The 17,024-nt window shown below is 39.1% G+C and overlaps 1 pseudogene; it reads right to left on the bottom strand.

Annotated features, from left to right (window-relative positions):
- Positions 1–4,133: 4,133 nt before the first annotated feature.
- Positions 4,134–16,311, bottom strand: LOC138147328 (probable E3 ubiquitin-protein ligase TRIML1; annotated as a pseudogene).
- Between the last annotated feature and the right edge of the window lie 713 nt (positions 16,312–17,024).

Below are 17,024 nucleotides of genomic sequence, written 5' to 3'. Positions count from 1 at the left end.
AGTTACACGGCCAGGTGTCTCTGGGTGGGTGCTAAGTATCTGAGCCCAGGATTCGATCTCCAGGTCTTCTCAACACTGGAGCCGGTGCTCTTACTCGCTGTGCTACCTGGCCGCCCCGATCCCATCCCTTTTCAAAAGTGGGTGCTTCCAACTTCCCTCCCCCCCAGCCTGCCCTCCCTTCCATCATGCCCCCTGTCATCCCCTTCCCCCCTACTCTCCTATAGGGTGAGATACCCTATTTAGTCTGTATTTCATTCCCTCCCCAAGCCAAATTCAATGAGAATAAGTTTGACCAATTTCCTTTTGCCTTCCTATTCTTCCCCTCCATTGTAACCATTTTCCCTTGCCTCTTCTATATGAGAGGATCATAGATCTTAATAGCTCTTGAACAGGAAGGAAGCTTAGAAGATGTCTAGTTCAATGCCATTATTTTACAGATGAGCAGACTGAGGCTCTGGAAAGTTAAATGATGTTTTTGTTTTGTTTTGTGGCAGAGTTAAGTGACTTGCCCAGAATCCCATAGCTAGTAAGAGTCTGAAGACAGATTTGACCTCAGGTCCTCCTGACTCCAGGGCTGGTGTTCTATCTACTGCACCACCTAGATGCCCCAAATAACTTTTCTGAGGTCACATAGCAATCATCACAAGTGGGAGAATAGGTCTGAGTCTGTAGTCAATGTAAGCAGAAACTTAGAGGTCAGATGAAGGCTTCTTCATATAGAGTGCCAACTATACTACCTTCATTATTGGTCAAGTATACCAGCTACCTTTATTACTGACAGCCAGAGATTAAGATGCTCTCTGGGAAGGCAAGATGCTCAACCTAGCATTCTGTGGTATAGTGAGCCTAGCACTCAATTGCTATTAGGGAACAATTTTCTTTTAAAATTTCTCTTAAAAGTCTGTTTGGGCATTTTTAATCATGGGATTCTATTGCAGATTTAGAGAGGGAAGGAACCTTAAATGCCATCAGTTTTATTATTGAGAAAATGGAGACAGAGAGAGGTTAAGTGGCTGGCCAGGTTAAGCCACATAGCCAATAAATGTCTAAGGTCTTTGTGTATGTAAGCCCAGTCCCATCTGCACTGTGCCACACTGACTCAGTGTTCTCACAAGGCACCGAGTAGACCTCTCTGTGTGCTCTGTGATTGCAGGCTATGGTCTTGCATCTCAGTGAAACTTCACCCTTGAGGTTTGGCTTTAGGAGAATAGAAAGAGATTTAACATCCAGCTAACGAACTCCGGTATGATTATCCCTGCTTATGTGATGAGCTTTAAAAGTAATAGGAATTGATTTTTAGAGGCAGTAGTCCATACTTTTATGTGTAGACCTTAGCTTTAGACCTCTGGTTGGTACAAGTGAAGGACTATTTTAAACTGAGGAACAGTGAAGAACTGCGTCTTTAAAAACCAATATTATTAGGAATCATGGCAGCAAATGTGATTTGCTGGTGGTAAATTGAAATCACTGATTAAATTACATCTCTGGCTAATAAATTCAGAGGAGAATAGTCCACAGCCAGTGCCAGTGGAACACCGCCCTGAGACATTAAATAAAGGTTATCTGATTGATGAGGATGATAAATCAGGGGAGGAACACATGGCTGGTTAATGTGCTCCCATGTCATTGTTTCTAGCTAGAGCCAAGGGATCCTTGAATCTTGCACACTCAGCCACACAATCCCCATGACTTCTGCTTTCTTAGTCAATCTCAGAGCAACTTATAGTTGGAAATGCTGAGCAAGAAGCTAAGAACCAAAAAGTTCATTATTATGGTACTTAGATGGATCTGTGGTTTCGTTGATGTAGATATTCTCTCCATTGATGCAAATTGCAACCCACCCATAATTGTATGTTCTGTGCTGCTTTTCTCCACATTTTCCCAAAAATCTGCTGTGGGCTCCCAGCCATTCTACCTTCCTTTCTTTTTCTTTCCTTCATGTGAACACCAGAGGAGTATTTAATCAGTCTATTGGTTTTGCTACATGAAAAAAAAAAAAAAAACAACTGATCTTCCTGATTCTGAGGCTCCCTCTTTTTCATGATATTGTTCTGTATCCTTAATGGAACCAAAAGCATTAAGTATTACCCAAGGATTTTTATTAAAGAAATTGTTTAAAGAAAAAAATCTATACCTGCTCTTATACATTGGATGTATATACATATTGATTGAAGGTACATATGCAAAGCTAGAAAAAAAAAAACCTTAAAGTACTATGCAAATTCCACTCTCATTATCCTAATTATATGCATGCATAGATACATGAAATGGCTGTGGCCATTTTTTCTGTCTTGGTCATATTTTTTTTCTAACACTTTTCATCTTCTATGTCAAATGAAGGTATATTAAGATATGCTTACTTCCCAAGGGCCAAGTGAGCCTCACTGGAGTTAGGAATAAAATCAGGGGTTATCTGTATGTATAATAAATAGTTATGTATATATTAAACTTGCTTGACTCCCCACGGACCTTCATCAAGTTTTGGTTTCTTGCACTGTTGTTTATTCTGGGATGCTCTCTATCTTTATCCATTTTTATTTTGAATGTTAGTTCTAGGATTTTTGACCGAATTTTCTAAATTTCATATGTTCTCGCTATCCGTACCGTTTATGAATCCAGTATGGAAGATAACAATGATAGCTAACTGCAATACAGCACTTATGTTTTATAAATAGGATCTCATTTGATCTTCAAAATAACCCTGTGAGGAAGGTACTAGTATTATCCCCATTTTATCATTGAGGAAACGGAGGCAAACAGTGACTTACAGAGGGTCACACAGCTAGTTTGAGGCCAGATTTGAGTCTTCTTGATTCCAGGCCTAGATTTGAGTTCTCCTAGATCCAGATCTATCTCCTGCACCCCCTCAGTACCATAAAGGTCTGTGCATCGTATAATGTGTAACAAACACATTATTTGTTGCTGTTTCAGTCATGTCTGACTCTTTGTGACCCCATTAGAGGTTTTTTTGGATAAAGATACTAAAGTGGTTTGCCATTTTCTTCTCCAATTCATTTTTTAACAGATGAAGAACTAAGACAAACAGGCTTAAGTGACTTGCCCACACAGTTAATAAGCATCTGAGCTTGGATTTGAACTCATGAAGGTTGGCCTTTCTGATTCCAAGCCCAGTGCTCTCTTCACTGTACCACCTAGCTGCCCACCTAACACATAGTGGGTGCAAAGTAAATTCAAGTTGCTTGATTACTTGCTTGATTAGCAGTGGAACTGTATTCTGTTTTCTCTATGTACTTTCTTCAGCCAGGAACTCAAATGCCAGAAACCTCTTGCTTTTTCAGGCAGCTTGATTACTCTAATCATTTTTGATTGTGCATATTTTGGGAGCTCAGGGCAGATAACTTCGGATTACAGAAGCCAAATGAAAAATACTTTCTTTCGGGGCCAAACTGCAGAGAAAGTTAATGATCAAGTTTCTATCAAAGTGACATAACTTTAAAATGGTTGAGAAATAATATATATGAAAGAGGGAAAACAAAAGGATGATTCCAGGTTAAGAGATATTGGGAAGGAATAGATGGTAGTGGGATGGAGGACTCTGTCTCTAGTGAATAAGTCTTTTTTCCATTATGATAAAACTGAATAAGGAAGAAAGAACTAGGCAGAGAGATTATGAAAGGACTTAACTTTTTAGCTTGAAATTAAATAACTTGTACATGTAGAAAATCCAACTTGTAAATATAAATGACTTCTGATTTTTTTGTTTTTTGTAAATCCTAGAATTTATTTCATTTTATATTAGTGCACAAAGGAAGGTTTACTGCAATTCAAGGTATAAAGGACTGGAAAAAGTTTTTTTTTTAATTTATTTTAATTTATTATTATTATTGTATAACATATTAATGAAATAAATTTTATTTACTTTTTATTTATTGCTAAAACAAGATTAATTCAGAGTGAAAATTGATGGACTGTATCAGTTGAGCATAATAGAGTGTAACATATTTGGAAATGATCCCCCTCAGTTTGCAGTGTGGAAGGCAAGTCTCCAGTTATGAGCAGGGAGTTTCTTCTTCATCATGAAGGAGGTGATGCTCATCTTCTTCCAGGGAAGGCTGGAAATTGAAGGCCTACAGCCAGGGTGGTGGGTTGAGAATTCCTCCCTGGAGAAATGCTCAGAGACAGGAATAGCAACACGCACAAAGATGAGATTTCACTGGACAGAGAATCATGGGACCAGCCTTTGTACCTGGAATTGGGGGGCCGGGGGAAAAGAAGGGTGTGATGGACTCTGAAAGGAATTGAGTGGAATTCATAAATGAGGGAATGCTGGAGAACATTGTAAAAGGAAAGAGTTCCAGAAGAACATTCCAGGTACACCCCAATCCTGGATACATGGCCTTTCACTCGATGGTTCAATGATCCAGGATAGGTTTGTAGATAGTAATCCTCTTCCTTCTTGACATGGGAAAGCAGGAACAGAGAGTCACAGGGGTCCTGATACCTGCCCCTCCTTTTCCTCAAGTGTGGGGTATAGATCCCCAGTATCCACTGAGGTAACTGAGTCACACCCACCTCCCAGTACTGTCTGCCTGAGCTGAAAACCTGCTCAGTGAGGACAGCATGGAAAGCACAGTCTTCAGGGTGGCTGGTCCCCACCTGCCAGCCTTCTCCAGCCTTCACACTCTTCAGATCCTCAGAAATAATCACACAGGGACTGGCTGCTGTGGGATCCATTGTGAGGTCCACTCTGAATTGTCTGAGCATCTCAATCATACCTGGGATGGGGTATTCTCTCAGCTCTGGGCTGACAGCATTGGCCCTTTGGGACAGCACTGACCCACTCTTTCCCAGCAAGTGCTTGACTTCCCATAACAGATCCACATTGGGCTGGTGGCCTGCTCCCTGCAACTCTAGTATGAGGTCCTGGAGGGTGTGCACAAGCTGGGATAGTCTGTCCTGCTCTGCCCTTTGCTCTTGCTTCAGCCTTTCAAGATTTTGGGATTCTTCCTCCATCAGGAATTGGTGCAGCTTGTGATATTCTTCTGTGATCATCCAGTGCCAGTCAACAGCAGGTCTCTCCTCCCCAGCAAGAAGTTCCTCAGCTTCCTCCAAATGCTTCCGCAGGAGACTTTGGAGGTTTTGCAGCTTCTCCCTGCAATTGTGAGCAGCCTCTACTACAGGAGAGAGCTTGTGAGCACCATGCTCTGGGCTTTGGGCACATCTCACACAGAGTGGTGTCTGGTCATCTTCACAAAAGAGCTTGAATGTCAACTTATGCCTGGTACACTGGTGCTGTCCTTCAGCACTCTGCAAGTTCTCAGAGCAGAGCTGTTTGACCAGATCAGTCAGCTCTCCTAGGCGCCCATTGACTCCTGGTATTTCTGTCTAAGCATTCTTAAAATAAAAGCATTCTTCTCCTCATTGCCTTTTTGAGCCTCCTTTGCCATTTCAGTCAGTCTGTTTTTTAAGGTATTATTTTCCTCAGTCAGGCTTTTGACTCTCTTTTCATAATTTTCTTGCATCGTTCTCATTTCTCTTCCCAATTTTTCCTTCACTTCTCTTATCTGCTTCTTAAGGTCCTCTAGGGCCTGTAACCAGCTTGTATTTTCCTTTGGAGCTTTTGGTGCAGGAGTTCTAATTTCACTGTTTTCCTCCTATTCCATGCTTTGCTCCTTTTTGTCCCCCAAATAGGAGTGTAATGTTGGAATCTTCTATCTGCTTTGTTTCCTTTGCCTGGTCATGTCGCCCCTCAGTCACTTGAGTTTTAGACTTTTTGCCACAGTAGGACTCTGCCACCAGACAGGGGAACTTTCATCCCAAAAGCTGGGGTTTTCTTATCTGCCAGAGGTGTTAGATGGGTCCCCTCTCTGAGGTCTCCACCCGCTCTGGCAAGCTGGACACACACCCCAGGACCTCCACCCTAGACTGCAATCCAGATCCAAGCAGGTTAAAGTAAGAGCGATTACCCCTCTGACTGGTGCTTGGTCCCCTTACACTCTGCAGGCTAGGAGCTGAAGCTGCCATGTGGAGCTGGCTGGCTGTGCAGGCATCTCAGCATCTTCTTGCCCCAGGGGTAAAAGCCATGCACTCCCACTTACTGGTCCCAAAGTCCAGACTGCACTGGCCTCTCACTTTGTCCTTCGCATCTATGTGTTGATAAATCTGGAAACTGCCACCGCTGCTTCTGATCTGGAGTCCCTCTGGCCCACAGCTGGTCAGGCCCGCCCTAGGGCTGAAGCCTTGGTGTGGGGCTGGGCTCGGCTCCCAGAGCGCTGTGCTGGCTGATTCCTCTCGGCCTGCCAGGCTGTCCTCAGCAGGACATTAGCTTCTCTGTGTCATTTGGTGGGTTCTGCAGCTCCAAAGTTTGTTTAGAGTCCCCTTTTTACATGGATAGGGGAAGGTGGAAGCCGGAGTCGCAGGAAGGTTGTGCTTCTACTCTGCCATCTTGGCTCCACCCCCGACTTCTGATTTTTAAGGAAAAAAAAAAAGCAATCTACCATCTTACAAAGAGAATAGAGTTTTGACAAATTATTTGTCTCCAGAAGAGGGAGGGGGCACAAAACTAAGTGGATAGTGGATAGTATGCTGGGCTTGGGCAGCATGGCAGATACAGTAGAGAGAGTGCCAGGCCTGAAACTCACCTTCCTGACTTCACATCCAGTCTTAGACATTTACCAGCTGTATGATCCTGGGCAAGTCACTTAACCCTGTTGCCTCAGTTTCCTCACCTTTCAAATGAGCTAGAGAAGAAAATGGCAAACTACTTCAGTATCTTTGCCAAGAAAATCGCAAATGGGGGCACGAAGAATTGGACATGACTGAAAAACCAGTGAACAACAACTACAAATGCTGTGCTTAGAGTAAGAAGACTGAAGTTCAAATCCTACTAGCTGTGTGACCCTAAGCAAGACACATAACTTCTCAAAAGCCCAGTTTCCTCATCCATAAAATGAACATTAAAATAGCACCTACCTACCAGGTTATTGTAAAGATCAAATGAAATAACAGAAGTAAAATTCTTTGTAAACTGGAAGCACTATGTAAATGATACTTTTGTTATTGTTTTCATCACTAGCTTTATACAATTTTTGTTATTAAGTCATTAGCAGTGAGTAGCTGTGATTAAATTATTTACCTAAAATTGTGTCCATCTCTTCAAAACCCTGTTTTATGGGGTTTTCTTGGCAAAGATACAGGAATAGTTTGCTGTTTCCTTCTCCAGGGTAAACTGAGGCAAACAGAGGTTAAGTGACTTGCCCAGGTCTTGCAACTAGTAAGTATCTGATGTGAGGTTTGAACTCAACTCTTCCTCATTCCAGACCCAGGGCTCTATCCACTGAACCACCTAGCGGCCTACATTTAAATAATGTGTTGTCACTATTTACTTTCCAGATGATTTATTTCCATTTCAACTACAAAGTGCCCCATGGCATTCTGTCATTCTTATTTATTATCTTACTAATGTTTTGTTAATTAGAGACTGACAGAATCCAAATTTAGTGTTACAAATATGAAAGTTTCTAAATACCTATGATTAAATAATTCTTTGTTAATTTCTAACTGAATTACCAGGGTATATCAGAAAAATATGCTGTGACAGGTTAAGGGGAAAGATGGCAGGATGGAGAAGAGATGATATTTCTGTAATATATTGATGGTTTCTGAAAGGGTAATAGTATATACTCTTCATAGTAAACATTATCAGGGACACTGGGTCCTGCAGTCCTGAGTACTGACACTTTAAACTTTCCCATATTACAAAGAGGAATATATAGGGAGAGAACATAGGATCTGACCCATTGGGGAGAGTGTATCTGATACTTACGTAGTACTTTATTCTTACAGCTTCATTTGATCTTCACAGCAATCCTATGCAGAACCTAGTGCGATATTATTACCACCCATTGTTTGGATGAGGAAATTGAGACTCAGCAAGCTTAAATGATTTGCCTAAGGTAATATACCTTGTTGGTATACCTAAGGTAGTGTACCTAAGGTCATATAGCTAATTTGTGGCACAGCTAGAAGGTAAGCCTAGGCCTGTTGTCTCCAGGCCCATAGTCTTTCCACTTTACCACAAGGGAACTAGGAATTGAGGAATAAGAAGTCATTTTTCTAGAGTGGTCTTAGGAAAAGAAGCCAAGTGGAGGTGGGTGAATGGTATTCAAGGCTGCCTTATTGAATCTTTTGATTGGTCTTGTTGAGATTGTACGTGAGTTAAGGAGGCTCTTGTCAGTCTTGTAGGGCTCCCAGAAGAGCCCTCCTGCATTCTGTCACTCTAAGTGTGGCTATAGGCACCATGAGATGAGGAGATGGGGATTGTGAGCTGTGATTTAGGAGGAAGAAAAATGGGGAAGCTTGAATATAAAAAGATGTTAGAATTCCCCCAGTAGACTAATAAAGTTGAGGTGAACCCTATAGGGCAGAATGATAGAAGTGGGCTTATGACAGAATTTTGGTATGTAATGAAATAACCTATGATGTTCTGAGAACCAGATATAAACCATCCCTTCTGGGAATTATTATCACATGATGTCTCACTAGAGCATATATACATGAATGCATATATAACAAAGGTAGATATTGCTTTGGAGCTAAATTTATTCCTTATACTAATAACACATTTACCATATCTCCAGGAATGACTGTCAATGATACACAGTCAGGCTTTGATATCACCATCAAAGAGATTAGAAACACGTAGAAATGGTTAAATGAGTTTATTAAATTAAATTGGTACCGTTTATAGATTGTACAATCTACAGAGATGGAGAAAAGATGCTTTCAAATCTAAAATACAAAAACCTGTAAAAAAAATTTTGCCTGTGTTTCTGAAAGATTAAAAGAAAATTCAAATAAGAAATGGTAGGGGAATTCAAGTGTGTCTTCCTGTGTGTTGCCCGCATTTTGCATTACAAATGAAAAATATGCCAAGGTGCATTGTGCATTAATCAATCAAAATGCAAAAAGTAAACGAAAAATTCTCCATAACAACAGAGAATAGTCTTTGGGGAAATGTCATTGAATTGCTTGGATTTTGACACAGAGTAACCCAGCTGTCCAGCTATTGATTTGGGAATAATTATCTGCTGCTTAGTAATCATTTACATATTCACTAGAATTGTTTCTTCCTGGTTTTCCTTGGTGGGATTAGGAGAAATGGAGGAAATAAATGATTGCTTGGGGGTATTGCTGTGGTTTCCAAAGATAAGGAACTATCCTTTTAGTTTGGGTGTCACTTGGTTGCATTGTACATTAGGTATATTCTCAGAGGCAGAGCAGGTGGTCCCTTTTTGTTTCATAATTCTAGCAACCAATTAACCTGTTAGTCCTCTAGGTAAATTGTAGAGAAGACACAAACCTGAATCTCTAAAGGGAGTTTCCTCATTGGGCATTCCTAGCATTGATAAAATCACAAATCTGGTCCATATCTTTATCCCTGTTCCAGTAGTCTATAGGATTTGTGTCACACCATTTAAGACAATTAAAGAAATGACTGTAAACATTTTCTCAGAGTAAAGACATTGTTTAATAGGCCAATTTAACATTACATGTGTTCATGTATTAATAGCATTTGTGTATATGTGTGTGTATGTGGGTACCGTGAAATAGGTATTAAAGTCATTATTATCCCCATTTTACAGATAAGAAAACTGAGGCTCAGCAAGTTCATACCACTGAAATGTGTTAGAAGCACCAGTTCAAGCCCAGGTTTTCTTAATTAAGTCCATCATGTCCAAGTCTTCTCGACTAAATCCATCAGGTTATTCATTATACAATGATGCAACCATAATGATGTAGACTGGACACCTTCACCCTCCTACAAAGCAAACAACTTCAGTGATTCTAAACATTATAATCAGTATTTCCAACTTAAGTCATAAGGGTGTGTGTGTGTGTGTGTGTGTGTGTGTGTGTGTATAAGTGTGTATGTGTGTGTGGTAGCTAGTTCTGACAAACTGTTATAAGTAATTCAAATGATATTCCTCACATCAACTATTATTGTTGCTCAGTCATTTGTCAGTTGTGTCTGACCCTTTGTGACCCCATTTGGGGTTTTCTTGACAAGAATACTGGAGTGCTTTGCCATTTCCTTCTCTCACTCATTTGACAGATGGGGAAACGGAGGAAAACAAGATTAAGTGACTTTCCCAGGGTCATAGGGCTAATAAGTGTGTGAAGCTAGATTTGAATTCAGGGAGATGAGTTTTCTTGACTTCAAGCCAGCCACTTTATCCACTATCCCACCTAGCAACACTAAAGTTACTATATACAAATTATAAAAATCTAAAAAAAGATTAAGTAAAAATCATGACAAAGATTATCTATGAGTGGATGTATAATTTGGACAGTATTGAAACATTTGATTCTTTTAATTTTCTGAAGTTTGAAAGGATTTTTCTATGAACTAATGCATTTCTAAAATATTATATGCTAAATTCTAGGAATACAGATACAAACACAGATGACAGTACCTACATTCATTGAGTTTAATTTTAAGGACTGAAGGAACAAGTGGTATGTTCAGTCTTATTCATCACACTAAGATGATACAGAAGTAGTGTGTCGGACCTGAGATCAGTCAATAGATAAGTTGAAAACTCACCAATCATGGTCCAAAGTCAAAGGGGAGGGAAAAAGTCATGCTGACCTGATATTTACACTAGTATTTAACATCAGATACATGATCTACATACTGGGTTTAAGTATAAGATCACCCCCTTAGAGCCCAGGAGTGATAGTCTGAGTTCCAGGTAGAGAAGGAGGAGGAAGAGGAGAAGTCTGATGCTATAGGCAGCATGTTATGGAGACAGCCAGAAGATGGCATTATGGCTATAACTAGTATTTCTATGGATCTACTGTGTATCATGGATGTAGAAGACATTTATCAAATGAGACAATCTTTTATTCCTTTCAAAGCATTCAACAATACAAATGTTGACTAACTTAAGTCTATGGCCAAACTCCAATTATATTATCAGCCGGAGAGATATGCTTTATGTTAAGTTTACTAAAGAATAAATAAATGTTTTACTTATTGACTGAGTCAAGGAGGTGTCAACCACACACTTGAAATACTAAGAATTATTAATTTTATAGTGTTAATGTAGTACTAACAATAGGGTATACCTCTGGTTGTTTTTCTGAGACTGAACATTAGTAAACATCACTCTAGTTAATGTTAATATTGTTCAATAAATGTTGATATTAGTTGAAGTATATACTTTAGTTATAGCATCTGAATAAGTTGTATAAATTTAAAAATTCTATGTATAAGTCTTTTTGGTTTACAAAGGAACATTTAATTTTTTTTAACTGTGACATACATTAAGTAGAATGTAAACATTAGCTGGTGGTGCAGTGGATAGAGCACTGGGCTTGTATCTTCTTAATAGTTCAAATCCTGCCTCAGAAACTTATGAATTGTGTGACCCTGGGCAAGTCATTTAACCATTTTTGCCTCAGTTCCTCTTATGTAAAACGAGCTGGAAAATGAAATAGCATACTACTCCAATATCTTTGTCAAGAAAACTCCAAAAGGGGTCATGAGGAATCAGACATGACTGAACAGCAATCTTTAGCAGACTACTCAGTCTTCTTACTTTTCCTAAATTAAATAATAATCATACAAATATATTTATAGTATTTTATAATTATTTAATTTTAAGATTTCTTATATTAGTAAATATTTGATGTAATTATAAATAATCATTATTGATATTATATTTTATATAATCATAAATAATGATGATTAATTACAAAACACAAAAAAATAAAATAAAAACAAAACAATTAATAACAAAAGGAAATGTATGATTGGAAGTACCTAAAGCCACAGTGAAACCTTTTCTCCATAACTAGCAAAAAGGTAACAAGCTCCCCTTCCTAAATATGCAATTGCTACTAGCTCATTTTTATTCTTCACTTACAAGAAATTGTAAGTATTCTTGCTTACAAGAAATGCCAATTATTCAGTTACCTATTTAATGTAGCTCTTCAAGCCTTCTTAATTTGTCTCTGTGTACTTGTCTGAATTAACATTGTCCCTTATCATTTATCAGCTCTTAGATGGCAGGAAACATGACTCTTAATTTAAATTTTCACGATACCTTGCAATATCACATGCAACAGACATTCAATAAATGCTTTTTATGGTCATCATTAAAAAGTCAAAGGAATTAATTTTGATTTTACTATAGTCTTCTTCTGCTAGGATAAAAAGAACTTCTTTCTTGGTTATGCCAGTTATAGACCATTAAAATTTCACTTCTATCCAAAAGGAAATAGTATTTGGAGAGAAGAATTTTTAGCTCTTCTCTGTGCCTTAACTGTGAGTGTATAACAAAGTACAGTAGAAATTTTCATCCTAGTTAAATCAGATGCAAACCCAGAAACATTTATGACTGATTCTTAAGCTGGTTGTGTTTTCCTCCATAGCCATGTCTCTAGTCTTGATAAATGAGACCACATTTTAGCAAATGAGCAATGGGAAGGATTTATTATTTTGAAAGAAAGAAGTCAACTGGGGTCGGCATGTTGAATGCTTGGTAGTTATGTATAAGTGTCAGTGTACAGATTTATTTGGTTACATTGTTTGTTTACAATCCACTGATTTCTGGCAACGAAAAATATCTCCAAGCCCAAACAAAAGTGAGGCTTGATTACAAGACTGGGCCTGGGGAGGGGAAATGCAGGGAGGAAATAACTTTCATTTTCTGTGACCTGTGTCTCGGTGATCTCTCCCAGTTAGCCACCTGACTCACTTCTGTCCAGCTATCATAGGCAGGTATTTTTGTATAAGTATAGCACTACCCATCTAAAATCAAATTCAAGGAGAGGAACTCTATGTTTTTAGTCATTAAAAGTCCTGCTTTATTTACATGTTTTTTTTTTTTCCTTAAGGCATCTTAATATAGACAACTTAGTATAGTATGCCCATCCAAAAAGCAATTAATCCTTCTAATTTATTATTCAGAAAAAATATCTGACCTAAATCAGAACATGCCTGGGTATGCAAATTTCATAGAGTCCCAGAACCCTTAGATTGTTTTGCTTTTCAATAGCCAACGTATTTTATTAAACAATAATGGATTTTCCTGAAATATTTTCCAGCAGTAGCAGAATGGAATAGTCATTTATAAAAATGAATGTACATGATGAAAGACTTCCCCCTCCCTAATATTAAGGCTTTATCATCTAGATTCTGCAGAAGGCTAATCAGGCAGAAAGACAATTGTGTAAAGAAAGCTCTTCTGACACATTGAAAGGAAACAAGAAATTTTTTTGATCATCACCTGGGGAGGTGACTCCAGAACACTCATCAACTGGACCATAACTGGAGTTTAAATACAAAAATCACAAAGGAAGCATTGTAAGTGATAATGGCAGGCATTTATGCAGACAGATTATTAACACTCAGTAAGACAGAGAAGGTGGTAAGCCTGTCTGATCAGCTGGAAACTTTACAGAAAGATTAGTAATTTTACCACTCTATCTACCCTTATTGTTCTCTGTTTCAAATGCAAGTGATAGACTCATAAAACAAGAGAGTTGGTAGGCAGACATCAGGAGATACCTTGCCTCTGGGCCTATGAATATCTATGAAGTCAGATGATTCTCTCAAAGAACTTCTGGGGAAAAATAATAATAACAACAACTAACATTTGTAAAACTGTGTCAGGCACTGTGCTGAGTGCTTTTGAATTATTATCTCATTTAATGCTCATAACACCCCTGGAAGGCTGGTGCTATTGTTATCCCCATTTTCTATTTGAGTAAAGTGAGGCAAGGTTAAGTGATTTACCCAGGGTCACACAACTGATAAATTTCTGAGGCTGGATATGAACTCAGGGCTTCTTGTCTACAGGTCCAGCACTCTATCCTATGTACCGCCTAGCTGCATTTTCCCTTCGTGACCCATTCTTCTCTTTGTTTAATAATAATAATGCTATTATTCAGCCTTTTTCTGTTATATCTGCTCTTTGTGACTCCATTTGGAGTTTCTTGGCAAAGATGCTGGAGTGGTTTGCCGTTTCCTTTTCCAGCTTATTTTTATAGATGAAGAAACTGAGGCAAACAGGGTTAAGTGACTTGCCGAGGGTCACACAGGTAGTAAGTGTCTGAGGTCAGATTTGAACTTATGAAGATGAATCTTCCTCACTCCAGGCCCAGTGCTCTATCTACTGCACCACCTAACTGCCATAATAATAAAACTTATTAATAATAATACCAGCTGGTAGTTTTGTAGGGTTTTGAAATTTTCAAAGTACTTCTCTTATGTTATTTCATTTGATTCTCAACAGACTGAGAGGTAGGTGATATTATTATCTCCTTTTTAAAGATGAGGAACTTGTGACTGAGCTGGGTTAAACGACTTGCCTAGTCTCACACTAGGTAGCTAATGTAGGCAGCTAGGTGACACCGTGGATAGAGCACTGGGCCTGGAATCAGGAAGACCTGAGTTGACATCTGGTTTCAGATACTTACTAGCTAACTATGGGACCTCAAGCAAGTCCTGTTTGCCTCAGTTTCCTCATCTGTAAAATGAGCAAGAGAAGGAAATGGCCAACCACCAGTATCTTTGCCAGGAAAACCTCAAATTGGGTCACGAAGAGTTGGACTAGACTGAAATTGAACAATGACAAAGTTTCACACAGCTAAATAGTTGAAACAGGATTTGAACTCAGATCTAACTGCCCCCTGAGTCACTCATATGGTCAAGACATTCTTTCTGGTATCCAGCTAAAACTTCACCTGCTTTGAAAGTCTGTTTTCTCTTGTTTGGCCCCCTGTAGACAAGGAAAACATAAACATAGTCAGCATCATTCTCAGAAAGCAACCATCTAAAAAGTCAATGGAGAAATCTCCTCATCTCTTTTCCAACTAGTTCCTTTAACATTTTCTCATGGGGCACAACTTTGCTTCCTTCTATTCCTTTTATTGCACCAGCCACATTATTTTTCTAAGGGTGTTTGGAAAAAAAATTCTCAACTCAGAATGCAAATAAAGGTTTTGAAACCTTTCATCTTCCCCAAGCATGGCAGTGAAACAAACAGAAAAATATGTCATGCAATCACTGTGCATATTTGCTACAGTCCCTGGTCAAGTCAAGCAAGGCTAATTTTCAGCGGCTGCTCATTACTTGAGACTTCCTATGTTTTTTAGCCCAAATGGAATTCAGCACCAAACAAATCCAACTGGCCTATTTTTGTTAATGACTATAAACTGGTTATTGTAGCACTGTTGAATCATTTAATAGAGGATATAGGAAATATTGCTGATGGTAAAGAAATGGTTGATGATGCCAAATTAAATTTCCTAAATGACTGATAGCTTGTACCCTGCATAATGTTTCTTTGTGAGACTTAATAGCTCGATGATAATAAAAGTCAGCCAAGGAATGAAGTTCCTGGTGCCCAGAGAATTGTGTTGTTGTTTTTTTTAAGTGCCTTGCATCATGCCTTGTGGTGTCATGTGCTTAATTAAATACACTTTGCTGACAGTAACAGTGTCATATGTCAGGAATGGATAATTGTCTAGTAACCATAAGCCCTCTTTGTAAACACCAGGGGCTCTCGGCAAGGTATGCATCAGTTAGTTTCAGCTAACAAGGCATAATTTCTCTAGCCTTTTGCAAGGAAAGGCACATTCACTCACAAAAAGAAAATAGGGAGTATTAAGACACCCTGGAAAGCAGAAGCCTGAGTAAACTGGATTCAGAAGTACTCAAAGGGGTGTTCAGGGGACATATATAAAAGCAGGAAGAACATATCCACCTAGTCTTGACCTTGCAATTGCATTCGGGATTGTTGGCATGACCTTTGGAGTCAGATCACTAGAAAAAGGAGCTGTTAGTATATATCAGAAGTCACAGAGATTATGGGTAAAAATCTCAATAGTAAAGAACCTTTTGTAATTTAGTATTTTTCCCCTTGAGTCCTGCTTTATATAAATGGTCTCGCTGTCTCCATAGTTACTGTGGGCTAAGTTAGTGAGTATTTCAGTTACAAAGAGAAATTTTGAAGCACGCAGATGAGCTGTAAGTTTACTCGTTCAAGGGGCTACAACAATTAGGAGACCTTAACCAGGGCTGAGGTTTTCCAACATCTGTACTCCATGCTGCTTTTGGTATCTTCAGTAGTTACTATACTTTTTGAATCTGTGGGTGACTTTGAAGCAGTATCCCAAGTCTGCTTGTCCAGCTCTCATTGCTCCTTCCAGAATTCCCGTGCAGCTGCCACTGTGCTCTGCAGAGTTGCAGTCTTCATTCACTGACACTTTTCTCTCTGTTGCTGCTCTCCTCCTCTGAAGTTGCCATTTGCTTCTTCCCTGGCAAGCTGCCATGGCCATGTACTGAAGCAGCCATATGTTGCCACAGCTGCTTCTGCTTCTTCCATGGAGTATGATTACCAGTCAGTGGGCAACCCTTGGCCAACATGCCTGGGGGCTAATCAGAGAAGTTTTGGTTCTTCAGGCCTTTGACTCACCCAGGTGACACACAGAAGGGTCACTTAGTCTGTTGTCAAGACTTTGCTTACTTCATTCCATCTACAAAAGGTACTCTACTCCTCCCTTGAAACTGGGTTAAGGTGAATTAATTTCTTTTACCTCTTCTGTGCCCCAGACTATAGACTGTATTCCTCCCAAAATCTCTCCACTGCCTCCTTCTACATTTTTTTGAACCTGGGCAAAAACATGTGCACACACTTTCCCTTTCAAATAGTCACATGCCCCTGGCATTTATGTCCTACAAAATGCCTTGAAACTTTATTAAGTGTAAAGATACTTAGCCCTTAAGCAGATGACCTTTGCCTAGACATCTTGCCCTCTTGGAAATAGTTATGTGCTGGAGTCAGTCCTTCTGGCTTGCCAGAACTAATCCTTAAATTGTCCTTGTGACAATTTATATACCTTATAAATCGATAAACGCTACAAACCAGGGCTTGATTTGTTGTTTTGTTTATGGTCTAGACTTAAGAAAGTGATGGTGAAAATGTGAATAATTAAGAATAAATTTAAAAGTGTGTCACTTGTACATTTTTTTTGGAGGGGGAGAGTTAGTT

The sequence above is a fragment of the Petaurus breviceps genome, unplaced genomic scaffold, assembly GCF_028583685.1.
Source record: "Petaurus breviceps papuanus isolate PSGF00001 unplaced genomic scaffold, PetGlider_PUasm1.0 90784, whole genome shotgun sequence".
Taxonomy (NCBI): Eukaryota; Metazoa; Chordata; class Mammalia; order Diprotodontia; family Petauridae; genus Petaurus; species Petaurus breviceps.
Note: the sequence above shows the minus strand (reverse complement) of the source record. Positions and strands in the feature narration are given on the sequence as shown.